The following is a 25,762-nucleotide window of genomic DNA, read 5'->3' as shown; positions in this document are numbered from 1 at the left end:
GGCGAGGGGGGACACTAGGAAGCTCTCTCATTCCCCTGTCTGCACTATGGAGATGATCAGAGCTTTTCTGTGTGACAGTACTCACCAGAACAGAGTACCGGCACAGCTTTTCCATCAGCCCATTTTGTGCTGACACGAACAGTACTTTTATCAAGATATGAGTAACAGCATCTCATTTTTTAACTCGAGAAAGGTACTAGAGATGATAAAACTGACCTATCCCGCAGGGTTGCTTGTTTATTAATTCACTGGTATTTGTTTGTTTGTTTATATTGGTATGCTTGCATCCACCCTTCATCTAAGACTTTCAGCTCAATTTGGGGCAGAAGTACTACTACTACTAATTTATTTTTCATACCCCGCCCATCTGGCTGGGTTTCCCCAGTCACTCTGGGTGGCTTCCAACAAAATATTAAAAATACAATAAAACATCCGACATTAAAAACTTCCCTAAACAGGGCTGTCTTCAGATGTCTTCTAAAAGTCAGATAGTTGTTTATTATTCCTACAGGTGCAGTTTCCGCAATCACTTGCTACAGTTGTGCCAGAAGACAAGGACTGATCCCAAATGGCAGCTGCATTCTGCACCAACTCTATGGAAGAGGCCACTGCGCCTCTCATTGCCCAGGCCTCTGTTTTCAGGGCCCAGTACAAACTTGCAATATGGGTCTGTTCCCACCTACACACTGCAACCCCCTCCCATAGGTTAGGAAAGAAAAGGTTGCCTTTAAAGTCTAAAATTACCTTTCTAATATTTATGAAATTATGCCACAGCCCATGCTGGGGCATCTTTCTTTTTTTTTTTAGCATGCCTCCAAATGCCTCATCATATTTTTTTTTCCTGAAGAAGCATTCCACAAACCTTGCAAACAATTTTGTAACTTTCCAGTAGGTCCCACTGAATGTATTCATATTCTCGAACATTTTCCAAGAAGAAATCGGGACATTTCTTGTCCCCCCTCGCCACATGCACAATAACAACAACACTGCTTCCCACTTGCCCCCCCCCCCCACAGAAGCCCTGCACACTTACTTGGAAGTAACAGTGGCGTAGCGTGGGGGGTGCAGGGGGGGCCGGCCGCACCGGCGCAACATCTGGGGGTTAGGGTTAGGGTGCGCAAATTACTTGCCTTGCCCCGGGTGCTGACAACTCACGCTACGCCACTGGGAAGTAAGCCTCATTGCTGAGTAGGATGGGATTCCTTCCTAAGCCTGTGGAGTCCATAGAGATAAAAAAAAGTGGTCATAGAGAGAGTAAAGTATAGAGTGAAATGCAATTCGGGACTTTGGGGACAAAGGTACAAATCCGTGACAGCTCATGTTTTTCTGTGATTGTCCCAGCCAAATTGTAGCACTTGGAGGGTCTGTGTATTACCCTGTCAATGTTTAATAGTGTATCAATGTGATGGCATCCAGAATTTTGGGTGGGGATGTAATTTATATGTGGATGACATCCACCTCTATCTCTCATTTCTGTCATCTGACTCTGGAGAGAGAATTACAATTCAGATCAGGTGCTTGGAAGACATTTAAATGAACAAACTTGGATAAAATCCTATGTAGACTTACATCGAAGTAAGCCCCCTGAGCATAGTGGGATTTATTTTTAGTAAACCTTCTCAGGCTTGTGCTGTAAGAATGTAAACATCTCTGAAATGCTTCCTTCTTTCTTTCTCCCCACCAGAGCTCAAGCTACCAGTGTGAATTTACTGAAACACAGTAAAAGATATTCTGAGTTTGGAGTTTTTAATCTTACGAGAAAGCAATAATATTTTAAGGATTTTTTTGGTATTGAAATTTTCTGTAAATGTAAAGGTAAATGTAAAGGTAAAAGGTAAAAGGTAAGCTTTTTGCTGTGTAGCAGTGGCGTAGCGTGGGTTTTTAGCACCCGGGGCAAGGCAAGCAATTTGCACCCCCTAACCCATGGATTTGCGCCCCCTAACCCTAACCCCCAGATGTTGCGCCCGGTGCGGCCGGCCCCCCTGCACCCCCCACGCTACGCCACTGCTGTGTAGAATATCACCCCCCCCCCTCAACACACCTACAAGCAACATTGTTTTTATTTAAATATTTTGCAAGACCAGGCTGGTAATGAGAATGTACAGCACAATAGACTGATTGTTTCTGTAACAACAGCACATTGTATTCATTCCATTCCATGTGCAATAACAAGTACAGTAATCGCCTATCAGGCAATAAGATGGAAAAGCACAGTAAGAGAATAGCAAAATAAATGAGATTGCTGCTTTTAACCATGTCTACTCAGATGTAAGCCTTATTGAACTAAGTGGGGCTTGCTCCCAGTTTTGTGAGGTTAAGCTAGCAACCTGTTAACTGTAAAGGTAACAATAAAACTAAGACTCACTACACCATTTTTGAAACTCACGTGGCTCAGCAGTATAAATAGATGCATTTGTACTTGGCCGGCCTATTCCTGTCAACCAGGCCTCAGGAACATTAACAATGCAATTCTATGCAATTGTACTCAAATGCCAACTCCCAGGTAAACAAGTCTAGGATTACAGTTTAAATGCATTTTCCTGGGTGACTGAACTTCATAATTGAAATGCCCCACACCCTCCTAGGAACATCACAGGAGTTTGCCTTCCACAGAGTCAGATCATTGGTTCATCAAACTCAGTATTGTGCACGCTGAGTAGCAGGATCTCTTCTGGATTTCAGACGGGGGCATTCCTGGCTCTACCTGGAGATGCTGGCTGGGGGCTGAACCTGAAACCTTCTGCATGCAAAGCATGTTGCCTCTGCAGCCTTTGCTTCCTTGTGGATACCTAGGATCTTTTCATAGCCCAGTAATGGCAATTTTGTCTGGTATGAGCAAGCATGGGAGAAAAACCTTTCCTGAGTTGGCAAAACCCTGAAACGTCAACTTAGGAATGGAAATTCTTGAACTGTCCACTGTGGTTGGATTTGTTTTGTGTTTTTTTAATGATATTTATTGAAGTTTTACAATAAAAGACAATATACAAAATATTACAGAATAAGAAAAAAGAAAATATAAAGAACAAAAACAAAAAAACCTCAGAAATCCAAGGAAAAATACAAAATACATGAAAAATAAAAAGGACAGTTAAAAACAAATTCATCTTTCCATACCTTATATTTCATTTACTTATTTCCCTGACTTCCTCACACCTCCCTTTTCTGTATTCCAGTTCAAATGGTTAGTTCAGCAAATCCTTTCCCTCTTTGTTTTTATCCTACCTCTAAATCTTAACAAATTATAACTTCGTATTTTCATCTAATTATCAATCCAATTTTACATACTCTTTTTGACCTTGTTACTAAAACCGTTTCATTTCAATCCAACATCATTTTAAATTTCATTAATTTTACAGTGTTTCTGCAAATAGTCTTTAAATTTCTTCCAATCTTCTTCCACCAGCTCTTCTCCCTGGTCTCGGATTCTGCCAGTCATTTCCCACTGTGGTTGGATTTGATCCACAAGAGAAGCATATACTGAAGCTTCCCTGGTTAATCACCTTCATTTCATTTATGCATGCTGCAAAAGATAATCTGGCACCAAAACACTGAGTCTGTACTTCTTCCTCCATTTGGGACCCAAAAGTTCCTCCACAAGCAGAGACGTATGTCGGTTGTGTGCCAGCATTATTTCTATAAGGATAACATGGATGCATGAAATATTCTTTAAATTAGTTTCAAAGTATATTCTTTAGCTAGTATATTTCACTAAAAGCTGAAAGGATCCCAGACCTCTGAGTAGGTAGTCTCCTTTATCATGTTCTTTCTATTAATAAAATGATGGCATTGTACAGACCCTCCAAGTGTCCCTATTTTCCAGGGACATCCGTGATTTAGAGAAACTGTCCTGGTTTCTGATTTGATCCCGGAATGTCCTGCTTTTCCTTAGGACGTCCCTATTTTCATTAGAGAAATGTTGGAAGGTATGGAGTTATTCAGTGCCCAAGCTGTCTGAAGGCAATTCTGTACAGAGAAGATTTTTTAAAATGTTTAATGTTTTATTATATTTTTATATATGTTGGAAGCTGCCCAGAGTGGCTGGGGCAACCCAGTAAGATGTGTGGGGTATAAATAGTAAAAATATCATTATGGAATGGGACGTCCGTATATTAATCAGATAAATTTTGGAGGGTATGCATTGTAGATACAAATGGAATGGGAAGTTAAGTTTTAAAAATATGACTCCTGTTTAAACCCCTGAAAAAGATCTGCCATTTTGCTTTCCCCGATCTTTGAATGTTTAAGAACACTTGCTGGTTGTAAACACCCATCGTGTGTTTGGATACATAGGCCCTCGTGATTTCAGTACAGTTTTTAAGTTGAAACATCTGTGTTTGTATATCATCTGGTTGTTCCAGGTAAAGATGAAAAGTAGGTTGCTGACATCCATCTGACCAGCTGGTGGCAGCATTTCCTTGCACTTGGATGGTGACTCCTAGCAGCATTCTGGATGACAGAAGGTGGGCTGTAGCATCTTTATATTCTCCATGATAGTTTAAATTGTTCGCTCATTTGTCGGAGATTAAATCTTCAACTTTTGTCACAGATGTTGAATACCCAAGGATTTGTCATCCTTTTGCACACTTCTCTGATTTGGGTAATACTGGAGAGGATTGGCCATCACAAAGGTTGATGTCCACTAGGTCAACTTCAACTTCCTTTATTCGAGCGATAGTCAGAAATAAAACATTACACAATACAGAATTATAAACTAAAACATCATAGGGGTACATAAATAAGATAGGGCCACAGTACTGGACCTCTCACAGATAACCCACATCAAAGCATTCAGTTATACGTTTCCGACACTTGAGTGCCAGGAAAAGGAATTTAGCCACTGACAAAGTTGTTTTCCCAGAAGACTTATTTAGCAGATATGCTGTCTGCTTTCCTCTTTGTTGGGAACTGAGCTGGGGTAAGTATGGAGTTATAAGATACTGTCTTAAATCGTTGTAGAAGGGACAGCTCAGTAAAATGTGCTCTGTGGATTCTACCTCAACCAATGCACAGTGGCATAATCTCTGGTCATATGGGACTCCTCCATATCTTCCCTTCAGAACCGCCGAGTCAAGAACATTCAGCCTAGCCGCAGTAAATAGTCTGCGGTATTCCACGTGGTGGATATCCGCCAGGTAGCGAGCTGGAGCAGCCCGATACAACTGCTCCCCCAGAAACAACCCAGGTTTCACACGGGCTATGTCCTCCTGTCTGGCAATATCCCTTAATCTTTGAGCGATCACCGCCTTCTGTACTGTCCACTAGGTCTTGTTTTGCACAAATGGAGGTGTCACCTGGACTCCTTCAGTGCAAGAAGCAGCCCAAAGTGATATCTAGGTCAGACCTAAACCTGCCACTTTCGTGCCCACATTATGGAAGCTTAATTGAGGGGTGTAATTGCAAATGTAGCAATATAGCTTTTAGGGATGTTGAAATAAATTGAATAGGGTTACTTGGAAAAGTGAACACCCATGTCAGGCAGAGCCTACTTGGCTTGAAAGTTGTGCCTGCCTTTGCCTATTACACCGCCCCACCCCAGGGGCCCTGAAATTTACCTGATTGCTGCCCTGCAGGGGATTGGACTCGGTGACCCTCATGATCCCTTCTAACTCTACAATTCTATGAAAAAGGAAGACCACTGAAGCAGGATTCAACCTCAATCTCTTAGCCACCATCCATCCTCCAACCGCTTCCAGGCACTCACACAAGACCTTCACCACCTTCACCGGTTGTGATTTGAAAGAGAGGAAGAGCTGGGTATCATCCACATACCGATGAACACCCAGTCCAAACCCCTGGTGATCTCTCCCCGTGGGGAGAGGACAGAACCCTGAGGCACCCCACAAGTGAGACCCCAGGGGTCTGAACACTCACCCCCCAACACCACTTTCTGGACACGGCCCAGGAGGAAGGAGCGGAACCACTGCATAAAGGTTGACATAATTTAAATGTGACATGAGATTCTCCATCATGAACCTTGTTTGACCTTGGTGCAAACCTGATACCATCCTCATCTCAAAATGTGTCCTGAAGGCATTCAAGAAATACCTCAAAGGTCCTTGTAAAGGTTAACACAAGCAAATTTAGTTGCCAAGTATAATCTATTCAAATTCCTGAATGAGGGGCATCCAGAGAATGGTGAGACAGAGAGCAGATAATTCAGTCACAGTCCACTAGGATGACTTTCTTTAAAATGGGTAGGAACTCTGGGAGAAAGACAGGAATTGCTCATCTCAAGCCCCCGCCCCCTTCCCTACTAGAAGGTGTTAGCTAAGAGTATTATTAAAACCTCAGATATTTGAGTAGTCAGTTGGCTCTGCTAGCTCCAATAGAACTTGCCCAGTGCTCTCAAGGACCAACATACATGAAACTGAAGGACTGGTATATTCTTCCCTAACCATTTCTGCCTTGCTATTTAGTGCAGGTTTCTGTGGCAAAGTTGCCATACTCACTTTTCTACAAGCTTTTTTGAAAATAGGTATTTCTGTTATTCTTTTGATCAACATGTGTATGTATTATGTGAGATGCTGCCTCTTAAATTGTAATTTTGCTGTCTGAAGCAGCATTTTGATATACAGTGAAACCTCAATTGTCAAACGTAATCCATTCTGGAAGGCTGTTTGACTTCCGAAATGTTCGAAAACCAAGGCGCGGCTTCCAATTGGTTGGAAGAGCTTCTTGCACTCAAACAGAAGCTGCGTTGGACATTCAGGTTCCAAAAAACTTTTGGAAATCGGAGCATTTACTTCCGGGTTTTCGGTGTTCGGGAGTTGAAATGTTCGAAAACAGAGCCTTTCAAGAACCGAGGTTTGACTGTATTCTGTCACTTCTACTTCATATAATAAAGCAAGCTTTATTTATTCATTTGGTGTGAGAACATATAGGCATAAGGTTAAGGGTAAACATGTATTTATAACAAACGCACTTCATAACTCCAGGAAAAGATTCTAAACCTCTCGTTGATGTGTGCTTGGACAACTCCTTGGGTTCATGATCCAAACTATAACACTTGTGTGCATGGAAGGCCTCTCTGCACCTCTTGGCCCTGTATTTGGAGCGACGGCTCCTCTGCCGCTTGCCACCAGATGAAGGGACCCTCGGCACCGGGAAATTCTCCTCCCGAAGACTGGATGCTGAGCGCCTCCTTTGAAGGGGCCGACCGAACCTGCACAGAACTAAAAACATGTGAGGAGCTTGGCTGGAAAGAAGTCCCCCCCCCATGCTGTGTAACTTGAGGCCCTGAATTCCCAGACCCCGGGGGTGCCGACTGCGAACAAGGCTGACTGGGCCAGAAGGCCTGCCAAACCATGGCATCCATACTCCTAGGACAACCCCTATGGATAGCTGGCACTGGGATCCTGGAAGGCTAAAACTGGGAGAGCAAGGCCCCAGAAGGATCATAAGCCTCCCTTCGCTCACATCTGAAGGACCATGGACCTCAAAAACAGTGGAAGACGTGGAGGGGCCAGGCTGAGAATTAGGCTGCCTCCCAAACTGCTGAGCCAATGACTCAAGCTCCATATTAAACCTTGTCATGGCTGCAGGGTCTGAACCAATATCAGCCATGATTTCACCCAAGCGATCCAGCGTAAGCTGAGGAACTGCTGGCGCTTGCGCTGAATGCAGTGACTGAGACGGGCCTCTAATCACCCTTTTTGAAGGGAGAGCAGGACTAGGATTCCTCTTAAGAGGCATCTTGATCCCTTCTTTACCAAACAGGGGGAGTACTAAACAAAGACACAATAATAAAGAGCACTCAGGCAATCAAAATGGTGCTCCCGCCAAAACAAAATGGCGCTCCTGCCAAACTAGCTGGGGCTAAAATGGCAACTGGGCCAAGGGGGGTGGGGCTTTGCAGCCCTGGGAAAATTCCCCACCAGCCTTTACGCAAAACGGACAATGAAACTCACCGATCCAACAGAGAGGGAATTCTCTAACAATACAAAAGCGATCGGCTGTACAGAACAATCCACCAATGAAACTCATAAATCGCCCCAACACTGCATAAATTCAAAGCGCTTGAAGCTGCAGCTGCAGCTGGATCCGAGACTAAAAGTCGCTACACAAGAAATCACCAAGACAATCTGTCACAGGTAATTCACTCTCTTAAGCACAGAGGACACGCTGCTAGCTTGTTCCGAATGCACGTGCCGAAAGAGGAAGCTCTGGGTCATGTGCAAGGGTATATATAGGTCCTTCGATCCGTTTGCACTGCGCCCCATTGGCCAGATTGAACCCAACATTGAGGGACCTACGAAATCGGGTGTTGTGGCTGACCAATCTTACCCTCCCACAACAGTGGAGGTCGGTCTCCAGGTCTCACCGCAACACCTGCCCTCTTTTAGGGAGGACACGATTTGATAGACCTTTAAAATATACCTGTCAGGGTTTCTGGGAGAGAGGAGGAGATGACAGAGGAGACGGAGAGCGAGTGGGAGGAGGGGCAGAAGGATGAGGAAGAAGATGACGGAATTCTAAGGGAATCCACGAGTCTGAGCAGCGAGTCAGAGGATTCTCAAAAGGGGGTTACCTTAATCAAGCAAAAGGGAGGAGAAGGGAGAAGCGGAGAGGAGCCCAGTGGAAGACAGACGCAGCAAGAGGCGTCTCAGCTGGAACGGAGAAAAGGGGGTGGAGTCGTCAGCCTCTCGGAGGGAGCAGGATTAGGAGAGAACAGAGAAAGGGGGTTGGAGCAAGGTGTTCAGCCGGAAAGGGTGGAGAGCAGAACAAAGGGTGGTGTAGCGGTCGAAAGAAAGGTCAGGAGCAACGTACGCGCGCCAAGTTCAAACGTAGAGGCGCGCGGAAGTGGAGAGAGCTCAGGGGAGGAGCCCGGCCCCAAAGCCAGAAGGAGGGGGGAAGAGGCGGCAGAGGATTCAGCCTCAGGCGAGTCACGGAGAGAGGGAACCCAGGGGGGCAGGAAGACCCTGCGGAAAAGAAAGGAGAGGAAGAGGTGGTCTAGAGCCAGGCTATTAAGTTGGTGTGGAAGAGGGGAGGAGTCAGAGGGGACTTCAGCGGTCTAACGTGACAGACGTACGGCCACAATGCTGAACTGTATGAGAAGCAGAAATCTTCAATAAACTTTTCCTGTAAATAAACTGCAACGGAGTGAGGTCTCTTGTGAGCTGGGACCCATCCTGGGTGGCCGTGACAGTAAGTCCCCTCTCTGAAAGCAAAAAAATTTTTTTGCGAAGCTCACGAACGGGAGCAGCCATGAGCGCTGAGGAGCAGCTGGTTGCACTGCGGGATCAGGTTACCGCTCTCACATCGGCAGTCATTGCTTCGCAGAAGAAGAATGACGACTTGGAGAAGACGTGCCAGGATTTGCAGGCAAGGTGGGAACACGCGGACAGGGCGGGGGCCCCAGGATCCAGAGCGGAGGGCATTGCGCTTGGACGGCGGGGGGGTGCCCTGGTTCCGCATTTTAATGGCAACTTGCAAGACTATCCCAATTTCAGAGCGGACGTCGTGTATGCACTGCATTTACTCCGTCACGATTTTAAAGATGAGGAGGAGAAAGTGGGGTTCATTGTTTCGCACCTGCATGGGGAGGCCAGGGCTTGGCTACGCAATCTGTGGCGCGAAGATGGACCGGCCCGTCGCAATTCAACTGCGTTCATCAAAGCGATGGATTCTTGTTTTCAATCCTCTGTGGATGTGGACATTGCGCGCCGTCAAATGCACGGGCTGAGGCAGGGGAAAGCGACTGTGCGCCAATACCACTCTAAATTTTTTGCATTGCTCACCGCCTTAGATTGGCCAAAGGACAGTAAACCGGTCAGAGATCTTTTTTGGGAGGGATTGAGCCCCCCCATCAAGGATGAGATCGCTAGGGGGGACAGACCCCAGACCCTAGAAGACGTGGTGCAACGGGCTTTAGCTATTGGAATTCGACATGAGGGACGTCCGTGGCACGGGGAGGACGGGCCCCAAGCGCGTGCGCAAGCGAGGACTCTCCCTTTTGTGCACAGGGATTTCAGCCGTGCGCACCCCTCGCCAATGGGGAAGGACAGCGAGGAGCCAATGGAGATTGGTGGTGCTAGGGCTCAGAAGCCATCCCAGAGCCCTGTCCCTGGTGCAGCCAAAGCGAAGCCTCCTAGAGGAACCAGGAAGTGTTACATCTGTGATTGTGCGCACCATATGGCGAAAGAGTGCCCCCAGAGGCTCCAGAAGCACACTGCGGCACTGGCAACTGTGACAGCAGAGGTGCAACCAGGGGAGCGACTTCAGGGAAACGACAGTGCCTGGCTGGAAGCAGAGCTCCTGGGGCTCAGCCAGGCGGATCTGTAGACAAGCCCCCAGCATCGCCGCAGAGCGTGGACCCTTTGCCTCCCAAACCGGCAGTTCTGCTCACAGCAACACTCCAGCTGCCTGATGGGAGACTCCTCGAGGTTCCAATAACGATCGATTCGGGAAGCAACGCCGACTTCGTGGGACTGCAGTTCGTTAAGCAGCACAACATGGCGCTCCTGCCTGCAACGACGCCTCTGAACGTGGTCACGGTAGACGGCAGGAAGTTGCTGGGGGGGCAAGTGGTGCAGCAAACCCCTCCCATGCTGATGCAGATTGGCAACCATCGAGAACTTATTAGTTTCAATGTCACCCACTTATCGGACACGCCCATCGTGTTAGGCATGAGTTGGCTGGAGAGGCACAGTCCCGCGGTTGCGTGGTATCAGCGGCAGATCACCTTTTGTTCATCGTATTGTGCTCAGCATTGCTTTCAGACCGATCAGGGAGGAGAAGCCGAGCAGCAGTTGCATCTGGGTATGGTGCAAACAGTGCCTCACAAGTACCAGGACTTCTTGGAGGTTTTCTGTGAGAAGGAAGCTGACAAGTTGCCGCCTCACAGACCTTACGACTGCGCGATTGATTTAGTGCCAGGGGCGCAACTGCCTGCTGCCAAGCTGTACTCCATGTCGGAGGACGAAATGCAAGAGCTTCGGGAGTTCATAGACCATAACCTCAAGCGCGGTTTCATCCAGGAATCTAAAGCAGCGGGAGGCAGCCCTGTTTTCTTTGTGAAGAAGAAAGACACGCCCCAAAAAAGGCTTATAGTGGATTACAGGTTCATAAACAGCTTGACTAAGCCCAAAGCTTTCCCCATGCCCAAGATTGACGACCTTTTAGCGACCGTCAGGAGGGGCAAGATTTTCACCAAGCTGGACCTACGTGGAGCTTACAATCTCATCCGCATACGGAAAGGAGATGAGTGGAAGACCGCCATGTTCACCCCTCTGGGCACATACGAATACAGAGTCATGCCTTTCGGCCTCCAAAATGGCAGCCACGTTTTTCAAGCATTTATGCACCACGTGCTAGCAGGTCTCCTCTACAAAAAGTGTGTCTGCTTTCTCGACGATATCCTGATTTTCTCGGAATCGCCGGAGGATCACGATAAGGACGTGAGGGAGGTCCTGCAGAGGCTGAAGGAACACAGGCTGTACGCCAAGTTGGAAAAATGCCAGTTTGATGTCAGAGAGGTTGATTTCCTTGGCTACAAGTTGTCCGACGAGGGACTGGCCATGGACAGGGCTAAGGTTCAAGCGCTGTTGGACTGGAAAAGCCCTCGAAATCGGAAAGAGGTCCAGAGGTTCATCGGCTTTGCCAATTTTTACCGCAAGTTTATTAAAGGCTTTGCGAACGCGACGGCGGCTATCACTGACACCCTCAGTTCCAAGAAGAAGAAGTTCGTCTGGACCGAACAAGCGGAGCGGTCCTTCCGGACGCTTAAGGGTCTTTTCGCCTCCGAAGAGCAGCTGCTCCACGTGAATCCCGGCAGACCCATGCGGGTAGAGACCGATGCGTCAGACAGAGCGGTTGGGGCCGTTCTTTTGCAAGAGGATTCACAAGGCAACTGGAGACCGGGTGCGTTCTACTCCCGGAAGCTCAGCAAGACGGAGCGCAATTATACCATATGGGACAGGGAGTTGTTGGCCATTCATGCAGCTTTCAAAGCGTGGCGACACTTCTTGATAGGAGCCAAGCACACGGTGCAGGTCCGCACGGATCACAAGAACTTAGAGTATTGGCGGACGGCTAAGTTGCAGACCCAGCGACACATGCGCTGGGCGGAGTTCTTCGCGGACTTCGACTTCAAAATAGAATACATCCCAGGAGACTCCAATGTTATTGCAGACGCGCTATCCCGAAAGCCGCAATACTTGGAGGAAGCAGCTCCAATCGCAGCAAAGCACATTTTCGCACCGCAGGCGTGGACGTGCGCTACCATCGCAGTCGACCTGGACGCGGTGCGACGCGCGTTGCAAAGGGATCAGTTTGCACAGTCTAAGATGGAGGAGCTACGCGGAGGGTCGCGAGACAACGATGAGTTTCAATTGCAAGATGGACTTTTGACTCGTAAGGGTGCCCTTTACGTGCCCACCGATGAGCTTCGAGCCAAGGTTCTGCAACAATTGCATGACGCCCCTAGTGCAGGCCATTTCGGCAAAGAGAAGACGATGGAGTTGGTGGCTAGAGACTTTTGGTGGCCCCAGATGAGAGGAGAGGTGGCGGACTACGTCGCCAGGTGTGATATCTGCCAGAGGTCCAAACCAGTGCACCAGAAGCAGGCGGGATTGCTAGAACTGCTGGAGACACCGCAGCAACCGTGGGAGAGGGTAGCGTTGGACTTTGTTACAGACCTGCCCAGCTCCAGAGGTAAGACGGCGGTGTTAGTGGTGGTGGACTTGTTCACCAAGATGGCGCACTTCATCCCTTGTGCCAAGGTGGCGACGGCAGAACAGACCGCAAAGCTCTTCATCGATCACGTCTTCAGAGTGCATGGACTTCCGCAGTCCGTCTTGTCCGACAGGGGGCGCCAGTTTGTTTCCACTTTCTGGCGAAAGCTTCTGGGCATCTTGCACGTCAAAATCAACCTGACATCGGCGAGGCATCCACAAACCAACGGTCAAGCGGAGAGGGTCAACGCGATCATGCAGCAGTACCTGCGGTGCTACGCCAACCAGCGACCTGCGGCGTGGGTGGACTATCTGCCGATGGCTGAATTCGCCTACAACAACACGAAACACGCATCCACCGGGGTGACGCCTTTCTTCGCGAACAATGGCCGTCATCCCAGGACCTTCCCGAGATTTGCGGCACCAGGAGGGGGGGGGCCTCAAGATGCCGACCAGTTTGCAGCGGAGTTGCAAGAGGTGCACGAGGAGCTGCGGAGACATTTGGAGCTGGCAAAACAGGCGTATAAGGTGCAGGCCGATAAGCACAGGAGGGCGGGAGAGGACATCCAGGTTGGGGACTGGGTGTGGTTAGCAGCCCACGCGATGCCGGCCAGGTCATTGGCCAAGAAGAAGTTAGGACACAGGCAGCTAGGGCCATATCAAGTTGAGGCTAAGATCAATCCGGTGGCTTTTCGTCTAGCCCTTCCGGAGGGTTCCAGGGTGCACCCGGTCTTTCATAGGTCGGTGCTCACTCCCTACAAAACCCCACACAGGTTTCAAGAGTCAGGAGCACCCCCAGAGCCACGTAGGAGGGCGCCTGAGAGGGGGGAATCGCCAAGACCAGAACCTCTTAACGAGGTCACAGAGATACTGGACTCGAGATGGGGGGAGGAGGGAGTTGAATATTTTCTCGCCAGGGAAGGCACTCCGGCCTCTGCCAATAGCTGGGTGCCGGGTTACGCGTTGGACGAACCCCTGTTGAAGGAGGAGTTCCATGCACTTTTTCCGCACAAGCCCATGCCCGAGGAGTATTTTGATGATTGGCTTTTCACGCCCACTTTGTCGGACAGCACGTTCGAGGGTTTCTCCTCGCCCGAGGGCCATACGCCCGAAACAAGCCCGACCAGGGATCCGAGACTGGGGGGGGAGGAGACAGGCCCTTGTTGGTGGGTGGATCAGCCAAGGGAGGCATGGAGTCAGAGATGGATGGTAGGTCCTTGGCAGGCAGCGCCAGGAGAAACAGTGATGGAGGAAGAGACTGTGATGTCTTTGGGTGGGGAACCCGAGTTCGAACACACATATACGGAGCTGCCAGAGGAGAACGTTGAAGTGGACAACCTGTATCCTGAACCGACCCCGGAAGAACCACGTTTTCCTCAACCTGCACCCGGCGAGCGGGAGGGGGGAAGGGGGGGCTTCGAGGGGGGGATGGATGTCAGGGTTTCTGGGAGAGAGGAGGAGATGACAGAGGAGACGGAGAGCGAGTGGGAGGAGGGGCAGAAGGATGAGGAAGAAGATGACGGAATTCTAAGGGAATCCACGAGTCTGAGCAGCGAGTCAGAGGATTCTCAAAAGGGGGTTACCTTAATCAAGCAAAAGGGAGGAGAAGGGAGAAGCGGAGAGGAGCCCAGTGGAAGACAGACGCAGCAAGAGGCGTCTCAGCTGGAACGGAGAAAAGGGGGTGGAGTCGTCAGCCTCTCGGAGGGAGCAGGATTAGGAGAGAACAGAGAAAGGGGGTTGGAGCAAGGTGTTCAGCCGGAAAGGGTGGAGAGCAGAACAAAGGGTGGTGTAGCGGTCGAAAGAAAGGTCAGGAGCAACGTACGCGCGCCAAGTTCAAACGTAGAGGCGCGCGGAAGTGGAGAGAGCTCAGGGGAGGAGCCCGGCCCCAAAGCCAGAAGGAGGGGGGAAGAGGCGGCAGAGGATTCAGCCTCAGGCGAGTCACGGAGAGAGGGAACCCAGGGGGGCAGGAAGACCCTGCGGAAAAGAAAGGAGAGGAAGAGGTGGTCTAGAGCCAGGCTATTAAGTTGGTGTGGAAGAGGGGAGGAGTCAGAGGGGACTTCAGCGGTCTAACGTGACAGACGTACGGCCACAATGCTGAACTGTATGAGAAGCAGAAATCTTCAATAAACTTTTCCTGTAAATAAACTGCAACGGAGTGAGGTCTCTTGTGAGCTGGGACCCATCCTGGGTGGCCGTGACAATACCCTTCTAAATTCCTTCCTGATCAAACCCAAAGAGCGCTCAATAACAGTTCCTCATCACCCTGGAAAAAAGTGACAAGTGGGGTGCCAGGGGCTTCTGTCCTGGACCCGTTGATGTTCAACATCTTTATAAACAACATGAATGAAGGAATTGAAGGAATGCTAATCAAATTTTCAGGTGACAACAAGGGGGCGGGGCAGACGCCAATGCTGCAGAAGACAGAATATGGATTCAAAATGACCTTAGCAGATTGGAGAACTGGGTCCAAAATAACAAAATGAATTTCAATAGGGACAATAGGAACAGGTTCTACACTTAGGCAGGAAGAACCAAATGAACAAATATAAGATGGGGGAACACCTGGTGTGCATGTGGTACATGTGAAAAGGATCTGGGGGGTCTTAGCAGACCACAAGCTTAACATGAGTCAGCAGTGTGATGTAGCAGCAAAAACAAAACAAAACAAAACAAAACAACTTGCACTATTTTAGGCTGCATCAACAGAAATATAGTGTCCAAATCAAGGGAAGGAATCACACCACTCTATTTTGCCTTGGTCAGACCACACCTGGAATACTGTGTCCAGTTCCGGGAGCCAATTTTTTAGAATGATAATGACAAGCAGAATGTGTGCTGAGGAGGGCAACCAGGATGATCAAGGGCCTGGAAGCCAAGCCTTATCTTTGAGGGAGCTGAGTATGTTTAACCTGGAGAAGAGGTGTATGAGAGGAGATAGGATAGGTAAAGGTAAAGGGACCCTTGACCATTAGGTCCAGTCGTGACCGACTCTGGGGTTGCAGCGCTCATCTCGCTTTATTGGCCGTGGGAGCCGGCGTACAGCTTCCGGGTCATGTGACCAGCATGACTAAGCCGCTTCTGGCGAACCAGAGCAGCGCACGGAAACACCGTTTACCTTCCTGCCAGAGCGGTACCTATTTATCTACTTGCACTTTGACATGCTTTCGAACTGCTAGGTTGGCAGGAGCAGGGACCGAGCAACGGGAGCTCACCCCGTCGCGGGGATTCGAACCGCCAACCTTCTGATTGGCAAGTCCTAGGCTCAGTGGTTTAACCCACAGCGCCACCATAGCCATCCTCTGATATCTAAAGGGCTGTCCCATTTAGGATGGACCAAGCTTGTTTTCTCCTGCTCTGGAGAGTAGGACCAGAACCAATGGCTTCAAGGAGATTCCAACTAAACATTCGCAAGAATTGTCTGACAGTAATAACTGTTCAACAGTGGAACAGACTTCCTTGGAGCATGGTGGATTCTCCTTCCTTGGAGGTTTTTAAGCAGAGGTTAGATGGCCATCTGTCAGGAACGCTTTAGCTGAGATTTCTGCATTGCTGGGGGTTAGACTAGATGACCCTTGGGGTCCCTTCCAGCTCTACATTTCTATGATTCTATAAAGAACTGAGAAAGTTATTGATGGCTTGGGAGAATGGTGCTACGTGATTAAAGTAGCAAAGGAAGGCAGACAGCAGGGTGGAGAAAGGCTTATTGAATATTTTACAGTCATTTGTATTTGACCTCAAAGGTCAAAAACTTATTTTTAGGTTTCTAATCACCTTTCAAGTGATGGAAAATTGCTGGCCTTATGTTCCTGCATTGCTGTGTTGTAGCACAAGCACTTTTCCAAAGGTGATTGGACTCATTTTTAATGTGTGATAATGGAGAGCCAATTTAGAAAATCAATATGAAATGGCATGCTAAAAAAAGAGGGTTGGTAGGCAATGTGGGATTATTTGTTTACCATAAATCCACATTGAAAGTTGAGAAGCATTCTTCTCAAATCGTGTCTCATCAATGTTGTGACCCAGTGGAACATGTACATACACGTACCACTTCCTGATCTGAGACAAAATATCTTGTACCTGAAGCATTCCTGAGACACACCACCTTGCTAAACTTCCAAACTTGTCTTGAAAATTCCCAAGGAAGGACATTCAGTAGTTTCATATAATAGTCAACTCGTTTTGGTGGTGAATTTCTGCTTCTACTGTTAGAAAGTTCTTCCTTATTTTTGATGTCAGTGAATTTTTTCTTGGTTCCAACCCCCTCCCCCCCCCGAGAAATCCCAGTATATGAAATGAATAAATGACACCATTTGGAATATTTTAATATAGTCAACTTTCTTAACCCTTAATCTAGGTTTTTCTCACTGAGTTTTCCTTTAAAACCTTTTGCCTCTGTTTTGAACTGAGATGTTCACCACTGAATCCAGAGAAGGTTGTTGTTGAATAATAATAATAATAATAATAATAATAATAATAATAATAATTCATTATTTATATCCCACCCATCTGGCTGGGTTTCCCTAATCACTCTGGGCAGCTTCCGACAAAAGATTAAAAATACATTAAAACATCAGTCATTAAAAACTTCCCTAAACAGGGCTGCCTTCAGTTGTCTTCTAAAAGTCAGATAGTTGTTTATTTCCTTGACATCTGATGGGAGTGCGTTCCACAGGGCGGGCGCCACTACCGAGAAGGCCCTCTGCCTGGTTCCCTGTAGCTTTGCTTCTCGCAATGAGGGAACCGCCAGAAGGCCCTCGGCGTTGGACCTCAGTGTCCGGGCTGAACGATGGGGGTGGAGACGCTCTTTCAGGTATACTGGGCTGAGGCCATTTAGGGCTTTCAAGGTTAGCACCAACACTGCTGAGGTACTACGTCTCTGATCTCGGAAACAAGATTACTACAATTCAGAATTGTGTTGTGTCTTTTCCTACCACTCAATATCATAGCTGAGGGCATTCTTCATACGAAAAGCCCGCAGCAGAGCCATGATGTGCATGTTATATTTTTGTGTGTTTTTATATTGTAAACTGCCCTGTGATCCTCAGGTGAAGGGTGGCATAGAAATTTAATAATTACTGTAAACAAACAAACAAACAAACAAATAAGAGGTGAGTCGACTCAGCTGCCTCCGGCAGTTGAAGCCCACCAGCGGAAAATCAGAGCCAACAGTGGTGGAGGTTTCTTGCAAGATCTTGTGCACTCTGTGAGTTCTTGTCGTCGATGCCATTGTGGCTGCCACTTTGTGGGTGCGGCCACACAACTCATGTAAGGGAAGCTTGGGGTGGGGGACAGTATTTTCCTATTTTACGTTAGGCGGTGAAACGGGATGTGCAGCACCGTAGCCTGCAGAAACATCAGTCTTCAATCACCCAAGCTTCACCAGGAAATTATCTGTCCATGAGAAATGAGTCAAGGCATATTCCTCACCCACAATTCTCTTTCTTTATGCACTATAGAGAACACCAAGCCTACTGTATGAACAGCAGCATGTTGCGATATGTATTTGGAACAGGCACACAATGGTTATGGTAATTAGGAGCTCCTGAGCTGCACCTGATAAGGCAGCCTCACCAGGGTTGTTGAAGTCCATTGAAGGCAACATCATTAATGTCTACTAATAATGACTGATGAGTACATAGAGGTTCCAGGTTCAGAGGCAATATGCTACTGAGGAGAAGTTGCTGAGCAGCAGCAAGGACAACCTGAGATGTTATGACTGCCGTCCTGTCTTGCTCATAGGCTTCCTGTAGGCATTGGTGGGTCAATGTGGGAAACAGGATGTGAACTAGACGCACCATTAGTCTGAGCCATGGCCACTTTTTATATTTAACAATGACAACAAATAAACTACATTGTTTTCTTCACATTACGTAACAGAAAAAAACTAAGTAAAAATTAAATCTAATGAGAAGAGCTCTACTGGCTTGGACCAAAAGCCTAATCACAGACCCTACAAGTAGCCCCATTTTCCAGAGACAGTCCTAGATTTACAGAAGCCATCCTGGCTTCTGATTTCATGCTTTTCCTTAGGACATTCCTATTTTCATCAGAGAAATAATAGACTCATAGAATCAGATGTTGGAGGGTATGGGGTTATCCAACCCCCAAACTGGCTGAAGGGAAGTTTTTATACGTGTGGAAGCCGCTCAGAGTGGTTGGGGCAACTCAGTCAGATGGGAGGGGTATAAATAGTAAAATAATAATAATAATAATAATAATAATAATAATAATAATAATAATAATAATGCCATCCCTATTTCATCAGAGAAATGTTGGAGGGCATGTAACAAGTCTCACATCCTATTTCCCTGGTGGACAGCCAGATGACCATTGGAAGTTCATGACCAGCACATGAAGACATTTATCTAATCCCATTTGAAGGCTGCCTAAATTGGTTACCATCAGCACACACGGTAATTCCACAGTTTGACTATGTGATGTGTGAAGCGGTGTTTCAGTTTGTCTCTCCCACCACTCGGCTCCACTGGATACCCCCAGGGTTGCACTGAGACCTGATAATTTGAGTTTTCTGAGCATTTTGAGATATTAATCATTCATCATATCAATCCAATTCTAATTTAGAGTTCTTACTATTGTACCGTAAAAATCTATCGAGGTGTTTCATCCTTTTACAATATTTATTTCTCTCACCCTAACAGAATACATCAGCTTAATATCCAAAACCATCTCCTGACTTCCCACTTAATAACCAATGGCGCCTCTGTTCTTTTACTGGGCCGTGAGGACCCTTGCCGCCATGAATAATAATAGATTCACTCTGTTTCTTGTTCTTCACACCAAGCTTGAGAGCACCTCAGTCAATTGAGTCAAAACTAGTCCCTGTCCTATCCCTAGTTTCCTGCGCCAAGTGTCCCCATGGGTCAAAGGGCACATAGGTTGCCCGTCAAAGGGAATGGAATCCTTTTTGGAATCCCTGCTTCCCTGTATGCCTTCTCTCCACGCCCCCCCTTAAAATAATTTTTATTGATTTTCTTTTCTCATAACAAATATCCAATATCATTTTCCAATCCCCCTCCTGTGACTTCCCCCAACTTCCATTTCTGGTTTACATTCTGCTGTTTGTACATAATACTATGTAATTACCTGTTATATTTCTTGTTCTCTGTAAATAAAATTGCAAATGTTTATTTAAATCCTGCCAACGAGTCCATTTTTTTTTGTTTCTGCAAATACTGTAAGTTGTAAAAGGTTCCCATTCTTTTCCAAAGTCACTATTATCCTCTTCACAAAGTTTATCCGTTAACTTTGCTAACTCTGCATTGTTCATTAGCTTTTCTTGCCATTTTTTAAAAATGGTATTTCTCCAGTCTTTCAATTCTGTGCTATTAAAATTCTTGCTGCTGTTGTAGCATACATAAATAATGTCCAATTTTCTTTCGGAAATTCTTGTCCTAAAATACCCAGCAGAAAGGCTTCTGGTTTTTTAACAAAGGTTATTTTAAACATTTTTTCCAGTTCATTGTATATCATTTCCCAATTTTTTTTATGACCTTGCATTCCCACCACGTATGGTAAAATGTACCTTCCCCGTCTTTACATCTCTACATACCTTCTTGATGTTGATGCTGCACTTATTTGGCCAGAAGCAGGGCGCCACCTCATCTAACCTGGTCTCCACGGCGCAGCAGTCTGACACCCTAGCCCAAGATCAAATCATGAATCATAGCAGTTTTATTTGAAGCCAATCTAGAATGAAACAGCAACAGCCTACGATTGGTAGGAGATGATGGGATACCTTGAATACGATGAGTTGGAAGAAGAGCTAGCTCCCTTCTCCTATCCTGATCCCGTTTATTACCAAGGACAGACCTCTCCAGTTCCTCATTCATGGGCAAATAAAGGCATCTTGCTTCTGTAATCGCTTTGTGGTTTTAAATTTTATGAAATAAATAAAATAAATACAGTGGTACCTCGAGTTAAGTACTTAATTCATTCTGGAGGTCCGTACTTAACTTGAAACTGTTCTTAACCTGAAGCACCACTTTAGCTAATGGGGCCTCCTGCTGCTGCCGCATCGCCAGAGCCTGATTTCTGTTCTCATCCTGAAGCAAAGTCCTTAACCTGAAGCACTATTTCTGGGTTAGCGGAGTCTGTAACCTGAAGCGTATGTAACCTGAAGCGTACGTAACCCGAGGTACCACTGTACTGATCTATCTGTAAGGGAGTTTCTCATTAAGTCCCAGTAACTCTGAGTAGGGCTTTTTGTTTGCTTGCCCCTCTGTTTTTTTCTGCTTTTTTGGTCAAACAGCACCTACCTACTTTTGGGAAACAATTGACAAGCTTCATAGCTGGATGAAAAGGTCTTTGCTTTCAATGTTGATTTTGTATTTTTAAAAAACTTTTCTTTTTTCTACTTTAAAAAAAAAACCCTTTTAAAAAGCTGCTTCATGTGTTTATAAATCACCTTGGGATACGTGCAAATGCCAAAATAAATTAAACACCCCTAAATCACTTCAGAAAAGCTATTTGCCAGCTTTACTAAAAAACCCTAAACTTAAGCAAACTGTTCAGATTTCTGACTAGATTTATTAAAATAGAAAAAGGGAAGGTACAGGGTGCTGTCATGTTACATACTGTGGTCCTCAAGCATGATAAACCTGTTTAGATGGATCAGCAGGGGAGCAGGTTTCATGGGAAATGAGATAAGGTGACAGATAGGTTCGCTGCGGTTCCTGCATTGCAAGGGGCTGGAATACCCTTGGGAGTATCTTCCAAGTCAACGTTTCTATGATTTTATGAGGACTGAGGATAATTAACAAAGGGCTACCTGCTGCAGCCCTTTGTGCCCCAGCTTTAGTCTGCAACTGGGAAGAAAAAAATAGCAGAAATCGGCACCTTCCCTGCTTGGTGCACGTGACGCATTAGGGAACCAACACAAGGGTTGGTTTCTGTGACTACGCATCAATAGCTAAAACTTTTAGAGAAAATGTAAAACCAGTATTAAAATATTATGTACTAATGTATAGTTGGTGGCGCTGTGGTCTAAAGCACAGAGCCTAGGGCTTGCCGATCAGAAGGTCGGTGGTTCTAATCCCCGCGACGGGGTGAGCTTCTGTTGCTCAGTCACTGCTCCTGCTCACCTAGCAGTTTGAAAGCACGCCAGTACAAGTAGATACATAGGTACTGCTTCAGCGGGAAGGTAAACGGCATTTACGTGCGCTGCTCTGGTTCGCCAGAAGCGGCTTAGTCATGCTGGCCACATGACCTGGAAGCTGTCTGCGGACAAACGGCGTCTCCCTCGGCCTACAGAACGAGATGAGCGCCGCAACCCCAGGGTACCTTTACCTTTTTATAGTTGCAAAAGAATAGCAATAATGAAGTAACCGTTGGAGCTGCAACCTTTTTTGACCTGTTACAAAAATAGCTACTTTCACTTATTAAAACTTTCACAGCTGAGCTTAGTCGCATAGCATTTTGAAACAACAGATAGCACTTAACCTAAAAATATCAAGCTTCTGTGCATTTATGACCTAAGATGTTTGAAATGGGTTTAATTACTTAAGAGGCTATATAATGGGTAATGGATCTCATCAAAAAAGACGCCTGCTGATGGAGTCAAAGGAAGTTCATAGGAATCCATGTTCAGTCACAAACAAGAATGACTAATACTGTAGAGTGCATTTTCCATGTTGTTGAATAACATTTGCTTATTTTTAGATCAAATAACTAATATTTGTATAATTCTACTTGCATGATTTTACCCACAGTGCTCTTGATTTTTCTTTGAGCAGAACTTTGGCTCGGAGTAAATCTTTTGGAGTGTAGCGTCAGAAAAGGTACAGTGTCAATGAATGCACACTGCCAACAAATTCCTGCTGAGTGTTTTACTCATATTCAGCTGAGCACAAGTAGAGATGGTGCATATATAAAATCTACATGCTTTATGTAAATTCTAAATTTCACTCCAAATGTCAAAGCAGCGAAACACACATGAACAATCCCAAAAAACCAACAAGCCACAAAACTAATCGAAATATCTTGAGCCTAAGACTTCGAGAGTTAATTCTAATATTAAGCTTTGTAGAGTTACTGTCAATCACCTATTAAGAGTCTCTCCCCCAATACATTTTTTTAATGAGATGCTTCTCCAGTCAGTAGCAGGTTGCTGCCTTTTCATATCTGATTTTTTTAACAGCTTGATCAATATTGAGCAGGTGAGATGCCAGCTTGCAGTCATGCAAGCTTATTAATTTTCCTTAAGGAATATTTTATATTTGTGGGGATTGCAATTTTACTGGAAACAGCAAATATTATATCATAGCAGATTTCCACTTTTTAGATGTATGAAAAGCAAATACTTTCCATTCTTATCAACATTGTTTGCAAATATTCTCCTGCCATTAGTACTTATTAGCAACGTGATTTGTTGCGAACTCCTTATTCCCCCCCCCCCTTAATTCAGCTCCTCCCACTATTAAAAGGTGGAATGACACAAATGACCAGGCAGAGCACTGGATAGTGGAAGTCTGTCAAAATCCTCCTGCTGCACACACTACTTTTCCAAGGTTGAGGAGCTTTTGCAGAGTGCTCTAATATTATCAAATAGGTATGTAATTTTGTACTTTGCCTCCAGCTTCTTAGTAGTTATCCATAGTTACTGCTGAATATTTCCTTTAATATCTGTGTTAATAAGCTTTTTTAGCCTGTTGTGTGCTTCCATTTATCTTTAGTTAGGAACAAAACATTATAGTTATTAAATACTGGCAAATATTAGGGGGAAAATAGTACTCTCCTGTCTGGGGAGTGCTGCTGAGATATATTTATTTTCAGAGTATATCTGGCATTTTATAGTGATACTACTCAGCTGTATAAATCCTTGTAAACAGCTATGGCATAGGCTTCAGGTTGCCACTCTGTTCATTCACAAAACTTTTCCAGCTCTCTATAATACATTTGTCTTTAAATAATTCATGTGGATAGTGAAATTATTTAAATCCTTTTGAGCTTTGAATGAATAATGAATCATCTTCACATCCAGCTTAACTGAAGTACTGTCCACAGTTTCTTTTTCTTTTTTGGGTGTTAAGGCTATTAAATAAAGCAGGTGGTGAAGCTAGTAATTATGACAGAGACAGACCAACAAATAATGTATGGACACTTTATCTAGAATAGTCATACTATGAAACTTACATTATCGTGGTAATTTTAAAAAGAAAATGATGGAATAATTTGCTTTCCTGACTATGAGTGCAAATCCATTGTGTCAAGTCTATTGATTGTGGTCAGAATTCAGGATTATTTATGATTTAGGTGCGGGCAAAGACAACTGGCTGTTTGGAATTTGTATTTTCCAAATGACCTATTTGCTCACTTGCTGAAACTGAATCTAAATCTTGGGGCTGGAAATTCATTAGAAGCATAGAAGCATTATTTTACATGTATTTCTTAAATCCAAATGTGTTAAGCAGCCCTAAGCTCAAAATGCCCTGTAGATTTGGAAATTCTGGTAATCTTTTTGGAAGGCCATCAAAATTATTTGTATTCAGCTCCTGGATTGGGACCCTCTACACAGGATTAAGGCCTGACCTAAGGTGAGTTGCAGTAGCAGCGCTACCACCAGGTAAATTTATGACAAAAAGAAAAACATATAACTTGGGCCACATGTGGGGCCTGGGTCATAAAAGGGTGGACTCTACACCCACCTAGAATGATTTGTTACCATTTTTGGGGGTGGGGGTGTGATTTCAGTTGGTTGAAATATGAAGGGTGAATATTTATTTCTGTTAGTCAATAGTGTGCCTGTGCTTTCATCACTGAAATGTTCACTGCTGTGAGATATTGTTGTGTGGGTTATACTTATTATAGCAAAGAGTTCTCCCTATTTTGAAATTCAGTAGTTCTCATGGGGTTCATGCAAATATATGCAGGCATCCCTACTGCTTGCCTTGGAGTCGTATCCTGATTTCTTCTTCTTTCTTCTGCAAGTAGACAGTGTGTCATTAAAAAATAATAATCAAACACCTTGCGATTTTATCCAAATAAATATTAATCAAGATTTTTTTTGTTTGCTTATTTGTTTAAACCGCCCTTTGCTGAAAACTAGCAGAACCATGTTCATTCATTCATTCATTCATTCATTCATAAGCTTTCTTTGCCTGCTCTTCATGAAATGATTGCAGGGTGAGTTACAGTATTATTTAAAACAGAAACAACAAGCCAGGAAAAATGAGATCAAGTAAAATAATCCAGAATAAAAAAACATAAAAGCACAAACAGTTACAGGAGTGAACTTGCAACCTGGGCAAACAAGTGTTAATCTGGTGCCAGAATGTCAATACAGTAAGTGCTGCCTTGCAGGTGCCAAGCGGGTGCCATCACGGAGGCGATCCTGTCCCCATGTGACCGGCCAATATAGCTCCCCTGGTAATGGGACAGAAAGAAAGGCCTCCCCAACATTTGGGTCCTAGGCAGGATGATACAGTTCTCCTAGAATCAGTACTGCAGGGAATATTGCACATCTGATCAAAATGACGTATGTCTGTCCTGACTCAGTTATAGAAAGTAGACCTGCTGTGAGTATACATCCTAAGTTACTGTAAAGCTCTTCAACCGTTCTAGCAGCTTTAATATATACTTATGTTATCAATGTATCCACTGTGACACTGGCCCTTAGGAATCCCACCCATACAGAAAAGACCTCCCCCCTTCTCTCTGCTTCAACACCATCAACAGTGTTCTGTAGCAAATCCTCCAGGCGACACTAGTGTTGCTATGGAAATGCTCATCTGAACCCCGCTTTGCAGTAATTCAGAGTGAAATCCATTGTAGAGCATAATTGACTGCCACACAGGAGATAGTCAAGTTGTAGTGCCATGTTTTGATGGATTTTTAGTGCTGGAGCCAAGTAGAAAGGACTGGTGCCATCAACTGGAAGATGCTTGTGTGAGCCAAATCTCAGAGGGTTCTGCTAGGGAAACTGAGCACACAGGACAAATTGGTACATAATTACAATAGGTTGACCCCCCCCCCCATGGCGTTGCTATGAAACGTAGTGATTTCACAGTGATGGTACCCAACGGTATCATTTCATGTACATTGGTAAGTGCTGTTGTTAAAATGCTGGAGAATGG

The 25,762-nt window shown here is 45.6% G+C and overlaps 1 protein-coding gene across 5 annotated transcripts in view; it reads left to right on the top strand.

Moving 5' to 3' along the window:
* The window catches only part of TRPM8 (transient receptor potential cation channel subfamily M member 8), a 300,849-nt gene that overhangs the window by 228,337 nt on the left and 46,750 nt on the right, over window positions 1–25,762 (top strand). For all 5 annotated transcript variants that reach the window (XR_014168025.1, XM_081909848.1, XM_081909847.1 and 2 more), the window contains exon 2: window positions 23,095–23,238. The gene's annotated coding sequence lies outside the window, so the exon portion shown is untranslated. The remainder of the gene's footprint in view (window positions 1–23,094; window positions 23,239–25,762) is intronic.

Source organism: Podarcis melisellensis (assembly GCF_964234715.1).
Source record: "Podarcis melisellensis genome assembly, chromosome: 1".
Classification (NCBI taxonomy): Eukaryota; Metazoa; Chordata; class Lepidosauria; order Squamata; family Lacertidae; genus Podarcis; species Podarcis melisellensis.
This window is presented reverse-complemented; position numbering and strand designations above follow the sequence as displayed.